Here is a 16,480-nt window from a genome sequence, read left to right as displayed (position 1 = left end):
CACCTGGCAAGCGCCTATTAGACAATATCATCATGTGATGGATCACCTTCACTTTACAGATGTCCTGAGAGTCCAGCTCTCCTCAAATCATGGCATGACAGAGGGCTACAGATTTGACATCACCTCAGGGCCCTTTCTAGTAACTTTTCTAGGCTGGGCTAAGACACCATGACCAGGCCAGCTTAGAAAATCAAGCATTTAATTTGGGGCTCACAGTTCCAGAGGGTTAGAGTCCATGACCATCATGGCAGGCAACATGGCAGCAAACAGGCCAGCATGGTATTTGAACAGTAGCTGAGAGCTTACATCTTGAGCCATGAGCAGGTGTTGTATAATATTTGTTTGTGGTTCTGACAAATAAAGCTTGCTTGGAGATCAGAAGGCAGAGCTAGCCACTAGTTAACCATAGAGGCCAGGCAGTGGTGGCACACACCTTTAATCCCAGCAGCTGGGAGGAGGAAGCAGGAAGATCAGGAGTTCAAGGCCACCCTGGGCTACACAAGATTGATCCAATCTAAAAGAGAAATAGAGCCAGTCAGTGGTGATGCAAGCCCTTGATCCCAGCACTTGGGAGGATCATGCCTTTGATCCCAGCCCTTGGGAGGATCATGCCTTTGATCCCAACACTAGGGATGGGGAGAAAGGAATATAAGGCAGGTGGAGACAGGATCTCGGCCGCTTCAGTCTGAGGATTTGTAGACATAAGTTTTTAGTGGCTGCTGCTCTGCTTCTCTGATCTTTCAGCTTTCACCCTCAATATCCGACTCTGGGTTTTTATTGATAAGACTTATTAGGATAATGCTTCATCCAGGGGGTGGAGGGAGAGCACTGGACTGACACAGGCTGTTGAAACCTCTCAACCCACCCTGGCCCCATGACACACCTCCTCCAACAAGGCCACACCTCCTAATCCTTCCCAAACAGTTCCACCAACTGTGGACCAAGTTGTCAAATGTATGAACCTATGGGAGACATTCTCATTGAAACCACCACAGGGACAGAGCCACCATGAGAACCCCATGAGAACCATCCTCCTGGCTGCTGCCAATCGATGTTCCTATGCTAAGTCTGTGAGGCTGGATGAATCTTCCAGATGTCAGGACAGTAGTAGCTGGGGTTCCTCCTTGGTCACAGATGTGTGGTCTGTACCCACTTGTCAGGCTCTGCCAGCTCCCTGTCAATCAGGCTGATGAGTTTAATGGAGATGTCCTAGGGACCATGACCCATGCATATTTCCAATGTTCAAGGATGGCACTGATGTCTGTCCTTGTGGGACAAAATATTGGTTTAGATTTGTACTGTTTTTAAAGACTTTTTAAATTTCATTTATTATATTTTAAAAACTAAGAACAGCTTTATTAGGAAAACAAAGATGATATATAATCTTGAATAGCTGAGTTCTAGAAAAAGCTGAAAGTTCTATTTATAAGAGTGCGTGCATGCATGCATGTGTGCGTGTGTTTGGGGGGACATACATAGGCCTTGGTATGAGTGAGGTCAGAAGACAGCTTTGTGGACTGGGTTCTCTTCCACCTTCATATGTGTTCCAGGGACAAAACCCAGGTCACCAGGTTTGCATGGCACGTGCTTTACCTACTGAACCCTGGCCTCCCCGGGCTCTAGTTTCTGATTGGCTGACTTTAGGTTTTGGGGAAACAGTATCTTTCTATGCAGTCCAATCCAGCTTTAAATTTACAATCCCCTACCTCCTGCTGGCAAGTGCTGGGATTGCAGACATGCACCAGCATGAGCTAACACTCTTTTTTAAGAAAAGGTTTGTTTTCGTTTAATTATGTGTATGCACCTGTGTCTGGGAAGAGATTCAGGGTGTGAGTACACGTGCCTGTGGAGGCCGGAAGAGGGCACCAGATCCCCTGGAGCTGGAGTTATAGCTAGTTGTGAGTTGTCCCATGTGAGTGTTCAGCAAGTATATTCTCTTAGCCACTGAGCCATCTCTCCAGACATAAGCTGACCCTCTTGACTAGGAGGTGGTGAAAGGCATGAGTGTTACAGCTCTGGAGGGAAGGGTATCCTGACTTGTCAGGAAGTCAGGCTATGCCTGAAGCTGGGGTGCAGTGGGGGATGGTGTTCTTCTCCCCCCCCCCGTCCTCCCCCCGCCCCGCCCCTCAGGATGTAGCAGTCCTGCTCCTCTCCTTGAGAGAATCCCTACAGCTGAGCTTTGCTCAGCCCACCCCCTTAATGGGGCTTCCTTGCAGAACACCATTTCTTCTCTCCAGTCCAGGATGTTGCTTCTTCTGCTTCACACTGCTAAAGGGGAAACCCCGGAAGAAATGTAGCAATCTCCTCCACCTGCAGAAATGTAGCAATCTCCTCCACCTGCAAAAATGTAGCAATCTCCTCCAGCTCCAATGAAAAGCTGTTACTTTTTTCTGCTCAGCGCCCTACGGGAACATCTCAGCAAAGGTTCTTCTGTTCTGTGCCAGAGAAAGATCTTCACCCAAGAGTCTCTTAGAAAAAATGTATTTGGGAAGGAGGAGTCCAGGAGAGTGGCTGCCTCAGCCAGAGTGGGAAAGCGCAGCCCATGACTGAACAGGCAGAGGGGCTTATATAGGGCTTCTTAGGGGTAGAGTTTCTCCAGGGAGAAGATTTCCTGCTCAGGGATTGGTTAGTTTTCCTGCTCAGGGATTGATTGGATTCATTGGTCAAGGGCAGAGTTGGCTTTGGTTTCAGAACCAAACTGTCTTTTTTTCACTGGCCCTTTTTAGCTTTTGTCTCTAATTTCAGGGCCAGGGCGTATTTCCTTCACTGGCTCTGGTTCTAGGGCCAAAGTGGCTTTGGCTCTGGTTTCAGAGTCAGGGTGTGTGGTGGCCCACAGAGGTTTCCTAGTGAGAGAATCTGAGCTTGCTTTACCCAGCAGGGCCATATAATAGGATGGTTTGGCCACGGGTGTGGTTACCAGGTGTTTGGAAGGGTCTACACTTGGCTGTGTGGTGTGCTTTGATCTAGCAAGAGGAGGTTGTAGCTAGAGTTTTCCTGCCTTGCCCACAGTCAGAACAAATCTTTGTCACCCACCAGTCCCACAGCCACTCAGACCCAACCAAGTAAACACAGAGACTTCTATTGGTTACAAACTGTATGGCCGTGGCAGGCTTCTTGCTAACTGTTCTTATATCTTAAATTAATCCATTTCCATAAATCTATACCTTGCCACGCGGCTCCTGGCTTACCGGCATTTTCACATGCTTCTTGTCCTGGTGGCATCTGGCAGTGAGTCCTTCTGCCTTCCTGTTCTTTTATTTCTCCTCTCTGTTAGTCCCGCCTATCCTTCCTGCCTAGCCACAGCTGATCAGGTTTTATTTATTGATCAATCAGAACAACTTGACATACAGACCATCCCCCAGCACAGCCAAGTGCAGATCATCTCAGACACCTGCACTCAGGCCCATGGTCCTGATCATCCTCTATGCGGACCTGCTGGGTAAAGCCACGAGGAACCCAAGAACGGGCTCCCATAGGACATACAGAACATCCCACAGCAGGAGGTCTTTTGCCTTTCCCTTTGCCATATTATAAAAAGCCCTTTTGAATAAACCTCGAGGCAATTGGGTATTGACCCGGGGTCCTCCCAAAGCTATCCTGTGTCTCCGTCTTTCTTCTTGTCTCCTCTTGACTTTCTATCTAATATTTCCTCATTCCTCTCTCCTCCAGCTGGACTCTGGCAGGCTCCCACAAGGGTATGTCTCTTAGGTTCTGGGTTCAGGGCTAAAGTGTTTCTTTCACTGGCTCTGGGTTTAGGGTCAGAGTGCTAGAATTTATGCTCAGGGATTGGTTGGCTTCCTGCTTAGGGATTGGTTGGTATTCCTGCTCAGGAATTGGTTGATTTCCTGCTCAGGGATTGGTTGGTTTTGTTGGTCAGTTGGTCAGGGGCAGAGTTGGCTCTGGTTTCAGGGCCAAACTGTGTTTCTTTTACTGGTTCTGGTTTCAGGACCAGGGTGGTTTCTTTGGCTGGGCCTTTTTCCCTATAAAAGGAGCAGAGATTCTCATCTGCCTTTCCCACCCTGGCAGCCCTGCTGAGTCCTGGCTCACTCCGTGAGGGGTTGTACTTACTCTAGGAATGTCAGACCCATCTCAGCACTTGAGAGGCAGAGGCAGGTGGATCTCTGTGAGTTTGAGGCCAGTCTGGTCTACATAGAGAGTTCCAAGCCAGCCAGGGCTACATAGTGAAATTCTGCCTAAATTAACTAAAAAGAAAAAGACTGTCAAAACCAGGTTTATATTTGGAGATCAATGAACAACTGCTAGGTATGTGCAGTAAAGTATAAAACACTTTAAGCTGGACCTTGGCTAGGACATCCTCTGACCTGGCTGTAAACGGAGGCGGAGATTTTCTGTCCTGACTGCCCAGACCCAAATAAACACACAAAAGCTTATATTAACTACAGAATGCTCAGTTGATAGCTCAGGCTTCTTACTAACCAGCCCTTACATTTAAATTAACCCATTTCTATTAATCTATGTGTTGCCACATGGTCCATGGCTTTTCCGGTCCTCCGGCATCTTGCTTCTTGGGCAGCTCCCTAACTGTTCCCCCAGCTCCATCCTTCTTCTTTCCCTCCTTAGTTTGGTTTTTCTGCCTAAATTTATCCTGCCTGGCTATTGGTCAGTCAGTCCACTTCTTTAATAAACCAATCAGAGCATAATTTGCACAGTGTTCAGGAGGATTATTCCACGGCACCTGGTTCCTGCTTGTCCCCGTACATTATCCTTGACCATGTCACCAATAATCCCAAAACTCAGCCACCACCACCACAATAGACACTTCTCAGCTTCTGTGGCAGGAACTTGGAACTTGGAACATCCCAGCTACTTGGCTTTGGGCTCCAGCTCTCTAGAGGCCACGGTCAAAGTGCCGGCCAGGCAGCTGTCAGCTGAAGGCCTGACAGGGGCACACTGCTGAGAGGGCTCTCCACGTGGCCTCCCCAAAGTGGACCTTGCCACTGCCCACGTGTCCCTGTGTTGTGACAGTTGGCCACGGTGAAGAGGAGAGCCTGGAGGAGGGTGGTGCCTTGTATGAGCACAGGCAGGAGCCTGGTGCCCCTGGTCCCCCTCCCCTCACACTGTCTCTGCTCTCCACGGCACTGGTACAGCTGCATCGTCACAGCAGAGGCCGACAGCAGAGCCAAGAATGTTGACTTCAGATTGTCCCCGGAAGTTTGCTGACTTGACTCCTCATCCAGACGTGGAAGCCACACCTCTGCCCTCCTGCTCACTGGAAGTGAGCCCTGGGGTGCCCCCACTCGCTGCAGCTCCCCTTCCTGAGCTGTTTCAGAGAACCGCACATACCAGCAGGCTGGGTGCAGGTGATGCCTCAGGTCCCCAGGGTCAGTGTCACTTCATGTCCAACAGGACTAGAGTGTCTGGGTGCTCCCGTCCCCCGGGTGGCAGATGTCTCTTTGACGGCAGACGTTTGTGGAGTGTGACCGTGGGTGCTGCCATGTGTCAGGTGACTCTCACTGACCACCACCACCCCTCCACTCATTCTCCATTCAGTTTGGAACCTGGTGAAACTGCCTGGACTTTTGGGCATCATTCTTGGTCTCCCCAACGATACACACAGAGGAGTTCCTGCACCTGCTGCTCATCCGCTTACTTGGAGACATGGCAGTCTCGACCATCTTCAGATCTCTACAAGTTATCGGATCCTCTTTGCCGCCACCCTGAGCTTGAGATAACAAGCTTGTGTCACAGGGAGGTTGGATGTACGGTGTGTTCAGGAGCCATTGCTAACAGCCTCACTAGTGATGTTTCCTAAACAGGGCAGCCCTGGTCTTTTACAGGTGGCCTGGTTGTGTTGAATTTCCTGGGTGCCAGCTAAAGAGAGAAGGAGATCAGAATCATTCCTTTCTCTTCATGCCCTCCTCCATCGATTCCCTAACCAGCTTCATGCCTCATACCAACAACCCAAATTAAGGCCTCTCAGGCACCAAAAGGAGGCTAGGACACACACAAGCCCACAAAGAAGCTGGCCCTTGTTGTTCAAATCTAGAATGGTCTTATAATAAAATTAAAAAAAAAAAACAGAGCCAGATATCAGGTGAAAGCTGAAAGATCAGAGAAGCAGAGCAGCCAGCCACTAGTTCTTACCTCTACAAAACCCTCAGCCTAAAGAGAGTGAGTTCCTGTTTCCTCACGCCTTATATACCTTTCTCTGCCCTGCTGTCTTACTTCCTGGGGTTAAAGGTGTGTGTGCTTCCCAAGCAAAGGCATGAGATCTCAAGTGCTGGGATTAAAGGTGTGTGCCACCATGCCTGACTTCTATGTCTAATCTAGTGGCTGGCTCTGTCCTTTGATCCTCGGGCAAGTTTATTAGGATATACAGTATATCATCACAGGCCCTAAACAACCCACACAAAGCACCTGCCTTAGATCGGCCATGTGATGTTCTCCTGCCTCGATCTCAGAGGGCTGGAGGACTCACCCCAGAGTTGCTTTGTCCAAAATAAACCTGGCCTTTTACTTTTTTAATTTGGATTGATCTGGCTTACTGGGTCTGCGGAGAAACCTATTATCGGGGTACAGAAAAGCTATTATCTTGGTGGCCCCCACTTCAGTCCTTCCAGAGCCCTCATGAAGCTTTACACCAGGGCTTACCCACCTGTGCTCTGGACCACAGCTGTATCAGTGCTCACTGCCAGCCCTCCTCCGTCCTCCCTCCATCCATTCAGCCACAGCTCCCAGTGCTCACAGCCAGCCCTCCTCCGTCCTCCCTCTATACATTCAGCCACAGCACACGCTCCTGTCGCCATTAAAATGCCAGGCTATATTCTCACCCTTCACATATAGTAATTTAAACATCTAGTCCTCCCATGTTGCAGTTACGGTTACGAGAAAGGCTAAGTGACTCACCCAGGGTCACACAGCTCCTGAGTGATAGAAATGGAGTCAGGGCCCTGTTTCCCATCAGCCTGCGAGTGAACTGCTGCAGGGCCCCTCTGGCCAGCTTGGACCTCGAAGCTTTGCATCTCTTGCAATGTTGCCATCTCCTGCCTCCTAAGATACTTTCCTAGCTCCTCTGTCCCACCTCTAGGAAACTCTGGCCAGCTGATGTTCAAGCACAGCAGAGGTGCCCCCTCCCACACGGTCACAGGTGGTTTTGTTTTCATTCCAATTAGGGGGGGGTCTCATCCTTAATTTATTATTAATGATAGCTTGCTCCTTTCCAAAGTCAAAGTGGGAAGCCATTGTTCCAAGGTCCCAACCATCACACAGAACTGAAGTGCTTGGCCCCCGGAAACAGAGGTGGCAAGATGCTGTGTGATTAAGTCTCAAGGCAGCTGGGTGGGAAGAAGAAATCTGACCCCTGACTATCTGCAGGAAGCAGGCTGTTTGCTCTGCGGCCACAGAGTCTTTATCTCATTGTAATAAAAATTGCTTACAAGGTCCTTGCTTGGAGGAATGCTAGGGGTGGGTGGATTGGATTGGCTGTGCCCTAAGAAAAACATTTTTGAGCTAAAGGAAACCATGTTTTATGGGAATGTTGACCAATGCTGAGGACACAGCGCTAGCAACGCCCAAGGACACTGAGTACGGAGAGACGACCACGTTGTTCAAAACAGACTCTCGGGGCAGGGTGGTGAGGTCAGGGTCGGGACTCAGAGTGCCCAGAGACTGGCTGGGTAACTCAGCCAGACAACGCACGCTGGGACACTAGGCTGCTGACACACCACCGGCCCTTGAGAGAGGGCCAGCTCTCCAGCTCTCTGACTCTGGCCCCTGTTCTGCACCTGGACAGCTAGGATGCTGGAACAAAGCCCTGTTATCAGAGACCCGGAGAACCACATGGGTCCTCTGGTGCGGATCTCTCCTACAGCCTCTTATCAGACCGAGAACCAAAGTGAACAGGAGAAGGAGGAAGCGTCTTTAAAGGGCAGGCCTTTAAAAGGAGTTTTTAATGAAGTTGTTCAGGGAAAGGATGGCAGCCTCTCTCAGGAACGCTCCAGGAGGGATGATTGGGAAAGAACAACCTGTCCCATGCAGTCTTTGTCACCTAAGGCTTTTTTTTTTTTTTTTAAGTAGGCATGGGAACCTCAGTCTGCCTGGGATGGCATGAACCTCAGACATGAAAACTGCCTTCCTAGGCCAACTGAGGAAACAACACCTAACCACATCCCATTGCTGCTGGCTTGCCTTTGCAGCTGGAGGCTGGTATGTGTGTCCCAAGAGCATGGATAGGTGTTGGAGAGAGGGCTGCCAACCCGATCTATGGCTATGGGTTTACCCCGTCAGCCTTAGCTTTAAACCAGGAAGTCACAGGCCACTGTCCTCAGCTCCCCCTTTAGCTCTGTGCCCAGGTGAGGGCCGAAAGTGAGCATTTGAGCATGCCGTTGCTCTTGAATGCGTCAGGATTTTTGTTTTGTTTTTGCAGCACTAGGAATTGAACCCGGGGCCTTGCTAGGCGAGCTCCCTACCACTGAGCTGTGCTCCTAGCCTGCTTCTGGTTTATCTTTAACCGAGCAGGAACAAGTGGCTTGAGGACCGCTTACATTGAAAGTTCTCTGCCTCCTCTCCCGGCTCCCTAATGCCTCGCCTGCCCAAGGGGCCTCACATCCTGCCTGGTGTAGCCAGCTCTCTTCTTCTTACCCTTCTGTTCTCCTCTCCCTCTTCTCTGTCTCCTCCTCCTCTCTTTTCTTTTCTTTTTTTTTTTTTTTGTTTGTTTGTTTGTTTGTTGAGACAGGGTCATATGTAGCCTAGGCTAGCCTCAAATTCACTAGGTAGCTAAGGATGACCTTGGACTATGATCTTCCTGTTTCTGTCTCCCAGGTGCTAGGATTACAAATGTGAACCGCCAAGCCTAACTTGTTCTTCGCTTCTGTAGAAGTAACGAGCCCTCGCCAGGCCAGGCGGCACACACCTGGACTTGGGAGGTAGGTGGATGCAGGAGAACCAGGAATTTGAGGCCTTCCCTGGCTACGTTAGACTTTGTCTTAAGGTAGAGGGGGCATGTATGATGTTTCCCGGCAACCCTTGCATCAGGGGCAGTCACCTGGCTGAGCGCTGGACATTAGGATGCTAACAGACAGAACAGAGGTGAGAACAGGGGTCAGGGGTCTTGTCCCTCTCTGAATAGGACATGGAGGTGAAGGTAGCCGGCCAGCTTGGCTCAAACTCAACCATCCGCCTGTGGGGTGAGAGAGCTGCCGTCAAAGATCCTGGCTGGCACAGCCCCTTCCTGCCAGGGAAGGAAAACTAGGCTCCGTCGTGTCTAAGCCGTTGTTCTTGTGAGGTAACGCAGCAGGAAAACCCACGGACCAGTGTCTCCCTTAGGAACCACCTGGGGAATGTCATCGCCCTCCCTCCCAGGATCCACCTGGGCACTGGGTTCTGCATGCACTAAACAGACTTCTGAGGTTGTTCCTGACCTTCTGCCTAATAAGGAGGACAGCGCCCCTGCCAAGGATTTCACAGGTGGGGAAACTGAGGCCCAGAGTGTGACTGACCTGAGCCCACCCCACCTCATCAGCCTGATGGTGGGGCGACCCTGGGGGTGGGAGGGAACAGAGATGGAAGGGATCTTGGGCAACCGAGAGCAGTGGTGTTGCTACCATTCAGCAAGTTCTTCCCCGGACCCTAGCACACGGGAATCCTTGTGACGGTTTGAATGAGAACGGCCTGCATAGGTTCATATATTCGAATATTTGGTTCCCAGTTGCTGGAACTGTTCAGGGAAGGTTAGGAGGTGTGGCCTTTGCTGGAGGAGGTGTGTCCCTGGGGGTGGGCGCTGAAGTTTCCAAAAGTTCACACCAGGCCCAGCCACATCTCTCTGTCTCCTGCCCAAGGACCACGATGTAAGCCCTCAGCTACTTCTCCAGAGCCATGCTTGCCTGCCTGCTGCCATGTTCTCTGCCGCAGCAGTCATGGACCCACCCTCTGAAACCATAAGCCAGCCCCTAATTCAACGCTTTCTTCTATAAGTTGCCTTGGTCACGGTGTCTCTTCACAACCATAGATCCCTAAGACAGGCCTTGCGTTGTTATTGTGGGATCAGGTGAAGACTCTGTGCCCTGTGCCGGAGCCCCGGCAGCCTGTGGAGCTGGCACACCCAGTACAAGGCTGGACCCGCTATGTCGCCAGGGCCGTCAGTGCTGGCTATCTGGTGGCAGAGCTCACCTGACATACATGGGTTTTTGTGGCTCTGAAGAGGCCTTATCTCCACCACGGCCTGCCAGCACATGCAAGGTGGTTTGAAAGAAAATGGCCCCCAGAGGAAGTGGCACTATTAGGAGGTGTGGCCTTTTGGAGGAAGTGTGTCACTGTGGAGGTGGGCTTTGAGGTCTCATATGTGCTCAAGATACCGCCCAGACAGAAAGACCACTTCCTGTTGCCTGCAAGGTACAGGACACTCAGCTCCTTCTCCAGCACCATGTCTGTCTGCAGGCCACCATGTCCCACCACGGTGATGACGGTCTGAACCTCTGAACTGTAAGTGAGCCACCTCAATTTAAGGTTTTCTTTGTAAGAATTACTGTGGTCATGGTGTCTTTTCACAGCAATAGAAACCCTAAGACGACATGGCAGTATTGTACAGAGGGTAAGTGCTGTGGGATGCTCTGTATGTCAACTGTGTTGTTCTGATTGGTCAATAAATAAAACACTGATTGGCCAGTGGCTAGGCAGGAAGTATAGGCGGGACTAACAGAGAGGAGAAAAGAAAGAACAGGAAGGCAGAAGGAGTCACTGCCAGCCACCGCCAGGACAAGCAGAATGTGAAGATACCGGTAAGCCACGAGCCATGTGGCAAGGTATAGATTTATGGAAATGGATTAATTTAAGCTATAAGAACAGTTAGCAAGAAGCCTGCCATGGCCATACAGTTTGTAAGCAATATAAGTCTCTGTGTTTACTTGGTTGGGTCTGAGCGGCTGTGGGACTGGCGGGTGACAGAGATTTGTCCTGACTGTGGGCAAGACAGGAAAACTCTAGCTACAGGTAAGGGCCAGGGAGCTAGTGAGAAGAGAAAAAACATTACTATAGGTGGATTTTTCTGTCCCACCTGCCAGCTCCCAAATCACGACATGGAGACTCATTACTAATTATGAAATCTCAGTTGCGATAGCTTAAGCTTGTTACTAACTAGCTCGTATAACTTACGTTAACCCATATTCTTACTGACCTATGTTCTACGATGTGGCTTTTACCTCCATCCCATTCTGTGCGTCCATCTCCTTCCGAGTCTGTCTGGCTTCTCCTGCATCTCCCTGTGACCCCACCCTGCTCCCTCCCAGAGTTCTCTTTGTCTGGCTCTCTCATCTATCTCTCCTGCCTTGCTAATGGCCATTTAGCTTTTTATTAAACCAATCAGAAGGCGCCTTGGCAAAAGACACATCTTCACAGGGTACAAAAAGATTATTCCACAGCACTTCACTCAGAAAGTGGGGGGACTGAGTGGGGATGTCAGGAGCTGTGTCAAGGGAAGGGCTCTGGGGTCTGTAAGTATAGATCCTGCAGGTGGGCGTGACAGAACATGGCTTTAATCCCGGCCCACCAGAGCAAGAGGCAGATGGACCTCTGAGTTCAAGGACAGCCTGGTCTACATAATGAGACCCTGTGCTGCCCTAGCTCAGTAGATAAAAGGTATGACAGCACCGGGCGGTGGTGTACGCCTTTAATCCCAGCACTTGGGAGGCAGAGGCAGGAGGATCTCTGTAAGTTTGAGGCCAGCCTGGTCTACAGAGTGAGATTCAGGAGAGGCGCAAAGCTACACAGAGAAACCCTGTCTCGAAAAAAAACAAAACAAAACAAACAAAAGGTATGCCAGCTGCCAAGCTTGACAACCTGAGAAACTATATGGTAGAAGGAGAGAACCTACTGCCTCCGATGATCTTCTGACACATGGACCATGGATCACAAGCGAGCGCGCACGCACTGCAATTTTAAAGAAGGCATTAAAGAAAAATTTTTAAAAATAGATAAATCTATAAAACAACAATGGAGGAAACGGTTTTCCTTTAACAGCCCCTAACAAAACCCTCCTCTCTCCGGCTCCTCCCTCTCACGTAGTAGTTTAATGGCAATTATCATGTTGTCTCTTCATTAAATGTTAGTTTGTTACCAGGAGCACAAGAAGGTCCAGAGCTAATTGAGGAGGCGGGCTTCCTCGATGGCCTCCAGGCCCACTGATGGCTGGCCAGCTCCCTCACAAAGCCTGCAGCTGGCAAGGACTCAGGTCAGTGTGTCTGGAGAAAGGGACAGGGCTGTGTCTTTGATCTGTCTCCTAGGCAACACCTGGGCAGAGATTGTCCCAGCCAGACAGCCAGGGTGCCCACTAGAGGGCAGCACTAGCCCTCAGATGCCTCCCCAGCAACTGTTCCCTAGGGGTTCCTCCTTGAGGGGGATGTAACATGTTTCATTGCAGGCACGCACACATGCAAACACGCACACACACACTTGCAGCCTGTGTGTTTTGCTGAGGACTTTGCCTATTCTTGGCTGTACAGGCAAGATTATCCCTATTTTATCCTGCTTCAGCTATGCCGCTGTGGGTGAGCAGATTCCATCTGGGTCCTAGAGTTTTGCTGTGGGTTTCTTAGCCACTTCAAGGCTCTCCTAGAGAAGCCTCCAGAAGCCCCCTCCCATCCTCTAGACACCAGGAAGCAGTAGCCCTGGGAGGCACTGTACCATTTATACCAATGGGGGCACCAGTCTCGGGTGTATGCCGATGGCGGTGGGGTGGGACAGGGACCACAGACTCCTAAGTAGAGTCCAACCAACCCTGGGGCCTCTCCACCACACTGACCAGACAGCTAAACTGATGTAACATGGGGTCTTAGTTAGGGTTTCTATTGCTGCGACCAAACACTGGGACCAAAAAGCAAGCTGGGGAGGGAAGGGTTAATACGACTTTCACTTCCAGATTATAGTCCATCAGTGGAGGAAGTCAGGACAGGAGCTCAAACAGGGCAGGATCCTGGAGGCAGGAGCTGATGCAGAGGCCATGGAGGGGTGCTGCTTACTGGCTTGCTCTTCATGGCTTGCTCAGCCTGCTTCCTTATAGAACCCAGGACCAGCAGCCCAAGGACGGCCCCGCCCACATGGGCTGGCCCTCCCCCATTAATCACTAATTGAGAAAATGCCTTACAGCAGGAGCTCACGGAGGCATTTCCTCAGCTGAGACACCTTCCTCTCTGATGACTCCAGATTGTGTCAAGTGGACACACAAACCAGCCGGTACACCAGGAGACTGGTTTTGTTTGTTTGTTTGGTTGGTTGGTTGGTTTGGTTTGATTTGGTTTGGTTTGGTTTTAGTTTTGGGGGACAGGGCTTCTCTGTGTAGTCTTGGCTGTCCTGAAACTTGCTTTGTAGACCAGGCTCCCTTTAAACTCACAGAGATCTGCCTGCTTCTGCCTCCCAAGTGTCGGAATTAAAGTCGTGAGCTACCACCCTGCCACCAGGCGACTGTTTAACCCAGTGTGAGAAATGCTTTTCTTTGCAAGTGAATGGAAGGGCCCAGCTCACTTGGACAGTGCCACCCCTGGGCTAGTGGGCCTGGGAATCTTGAGCAAGCCATGGGCAGCAAGCCAGTAAGCAGTGTTCCTCTGTGGCCTCAGCACCAGCTCCGGCCTCCAGGTTCCGGCCTTGTTTGAGTTCCTGCCCTGACTTCCCTCAGTGATGGACTGCAGTATGGAAGTGTGAGATGAAATAAACCCTTTCCTGCTCCTAACCCTGGGCCATTTTTCAAGATGTGTCCCTGATGTCTCCCCACACTCCTATCCTGGGGGCACTTGCAGGCTAGATCTGGAGATACAGATGGAAGGGGACACCACTGGACCTGCCAGAGAGGCAAATGACCCACCACAGGTCTGCCCAGGTACTGTGCGGGGTGAGGACAGCAGTGTGTGTGCCTGGGGTAAGGCAATGCCCGGCCACCAACCAGCTGGTGACCGACTGCTGAGGCAGAGATGGGGAGCTGCCAGGATGCCTCTACAGCTGTTGTCTGAAAGGAGAATGGTGTGGGGACCTGACAGGAGGAGGCAGCAGAGATGAAGAGGGGGGGTTCTGGGGACACCACAAAGGCAGGTCTCTGCCGCGGGGAAGCAGCCTCATGTCCAGTATGGAGGCTCTTGGTGATGTGGAACTTTTGAGGCTCAGAATGTGACTCCAAAAAAAGAATAAAGAGACAGAACTGGAGAGATGGCTCAGTGGTTAAGAGCACTGGCTGCTCTTCCAGATGGACCTACCAGGGTTCCATTCCCAGCCCCCACACGGCAGCTCACAACCATCTGTAACTCCAGTTCTAGGGGATCCAACACCCTCTTCTGGCTTCCGAGAGCACCAGGCACAGATGTCCATACAGGTCACCCGCCCATACTCATAGAATAAAAAGACTGAAGAACTATCATTGCTATTCTATTTTACATATTCGGATTTGAATAGCTGCGGGTGGCTGTGATGGCTGATGTACTGGGGGTCTGAAGGACCACAGATCTGGTCTCTGGAATAGCTTACGGTCTCATCACAGAGAACAGGAGCAGGAAGGAGCAGCAGGTGTGGAGGAGATGCTGAGTGGAAACTGAGACAGCTCTGGAAGGCCGCTCTGTCCCTGGCATTAACGTGCGGGAAGGAATGAAACCTGAAGACTGGCCTGCCAGACACCAGAGGTCACTCGCCTGAACTGGGGCGGGGGGGGGGGGGGGGGGGGGGGGGGGGAGCAGTGCAGCTTAAAGTCAGATGGAATTGTAGAGGGGCTCACATCTTTTCTTTCTTTCTTTTTCTCCTATTGGAATCACTTTTGTTTTATTAGTAGGAAAATTAAATGCAAACAGAGCTAGTAGAATGCATGTAAAGCTCTGGGTTTTCATCTCCTCGTGAGGAAGGTCTGGCGGCGTTGCTGAATCTCCTCCCAGGACCCTGGTGCAGACGGCTTAGGTACCGCTCAGCACCAAACCCTTGGTCTAGTCTCTGCTGCTGTAACAGAACACCACAAACTGGATACTTATAAAGAAACTGATTTCTCTCTTCTCTGGAGGCTGGGTCACCTGAGAGCCCAGCACAGACCTGCCAGGAGCCTCACCCTGCAGTAAGTCAGAGGTGCACGAGGCAGAGAGCTGGCCTTGGAACAAAGCCACTCCTGAGACAACTACAGCCATAATCCACTCCTGAGGGTGGAGTCCCCGCGACCTCTTCCAAGTCCTGTTGTCCAGCGACATCACTGAGACACTTTAAATTCTGCCATGCCTCGGACACCACACAGCTAAGTCTCCACGCTCCTCCAGCCCCAGGGTGCTGCCCATGGGTCTCAGGGCCCTGCCCGGCAGCATAGTGAAGAACTGGGAGTTAATCAACCGTGCAGTGGTGATCTGTTAGTGCAATTGTGGGAACAGCAACAGGAGCCAGGGTCACAGATGGACCGGATCTTCAAGGAAGAAGACAGTAACGCCCATGCAGGGCCTGCCCAGGGAGGCAGGTGGTCCAAACACAGGGCTTCAAGTCCGCATCGACATCTATTGGTAGGCATCCACAACGGGGCATTTTTACATCATTTTTTTTTTTTCAAATATGACATGAAAGTATTCTTATGTTCAGGGAAACTGGTTTCCTTGCTTCTCCCTTGTCCCGGCTCTAGGGAGGTGACCACACCCTGAAGCTAGAGACCACCCACACTAACAGGCAGCTAAAGGAGGTCAAGCCAGGCCTGGTGGCTGTATTAGGCAGGGTTTTCTACAGGAATGGAACTGAGAGAATAAAGATGTATTTATGGGATTTATTAGATTGGCTCACAAGCTGTGGTCCAGGTAGTCCAACAGTGGCCATCTCACACTGGAGAGGATAGAAGTGAATCTAATATTTACTCAGTCCATAAACCTGGATGTCTCTGTAGTCTGAATCTGGTGCTAGAGTCCTGGGGGATTCCTGGAGAGCTGCTGGTCTTCAGTCTACATTGGAAGCCCAGAGAACCAACTTCTGATAGTGGTGAAGGATCAGCAGGATTTGCTCTCCAGAGTAGAGGCAGGCAGGCAAAGTTTCTTTCTTCCTTTTGTGTGGCAGCCACTGGAAAGGTACCACCCAGACTCGGGATCTGCCATCAACTTGATTCAAGTCCAAGTCATTCTGGAATCGAGACCCTCACCTGAGAAAAATGGTCCCTCCAGAGTGACCTGTGGGCAAGCCCATGGTACAGTTTCTTGCAGGGTGATTAATCTGGAAGGACCCAGCTCACTGTGGGTGGTGCCACCCCTGGGCTGGTGGCCCAGGGAGCTTTAAGTAAGCAGGCTGAGCAAGCCATGAGAAGCAAGTCAGTAAGCAGCATCCTCCATGGCCTCTGCATCAGTTCCTGTGCTACAGGTTCCAGCCCTGCTGGAGTTCCTGCCCTGATGTCCCTAAGTGACGCACTGTTACCCGGAAGTATAAGTGAAATAAACCCTTTCCTCCCCACATTGCTTTTGTCCATGGAGTTTTAGCAGCACAAATAGAAACCCTAATGAGGACAGGTTGATCTTTCAGCTTCAAATAATCTGATCAAGAA

The 16,480-nt window shown here is 50.8% G+C and overlaps 1 long non-coding RNA gene across 1 annotated transcript; it reads left to right on the top strand.

Annotated features, from left to right (window-relative positions):
- The first annotated feature begins 13,259 nt into the window (after positions 1 to 13,259).
- On the top strand, positions 13,260 to 14,620 carry LOC143269700 (uncharacterized). The gene is made up of 3 exons (XR_013046275.1): positions 13,260 to 13,646; positions 13,746 to 13,825; positions 14,477 to 14,620. It is a non-coding gene; the product is annotated as an uncharacterized LOC143269700 (long non-coding RNA).
- The last annotated feature ends 1,860 nt before the right edge of the window (positions 14,621 to 16,480 follow it).

Source organism: Peromyscus maniculatus, chromosome 20, assembly GCF_049852395.1.
Source record: "Peromyscus maniculatus bairdii isolate BWxNUB_F1_BW_parent chromosome 20, HU_Pman_BW_mat_3.1, whole genome shotgun sequence".
Classification (NCBI taxonomy): domain Eukaryota; kingdom Metazoa; phylum Chordata; class Mammalia; order Rodentia; family Cricetidae; genus Peromyscus; species Peromyscus maniculatus.
The sequence above is the reverse complement of the archived record's forward strand: the minus strand, read 5'-3'. Positions and strand labels throughout refer to the sequence as shown.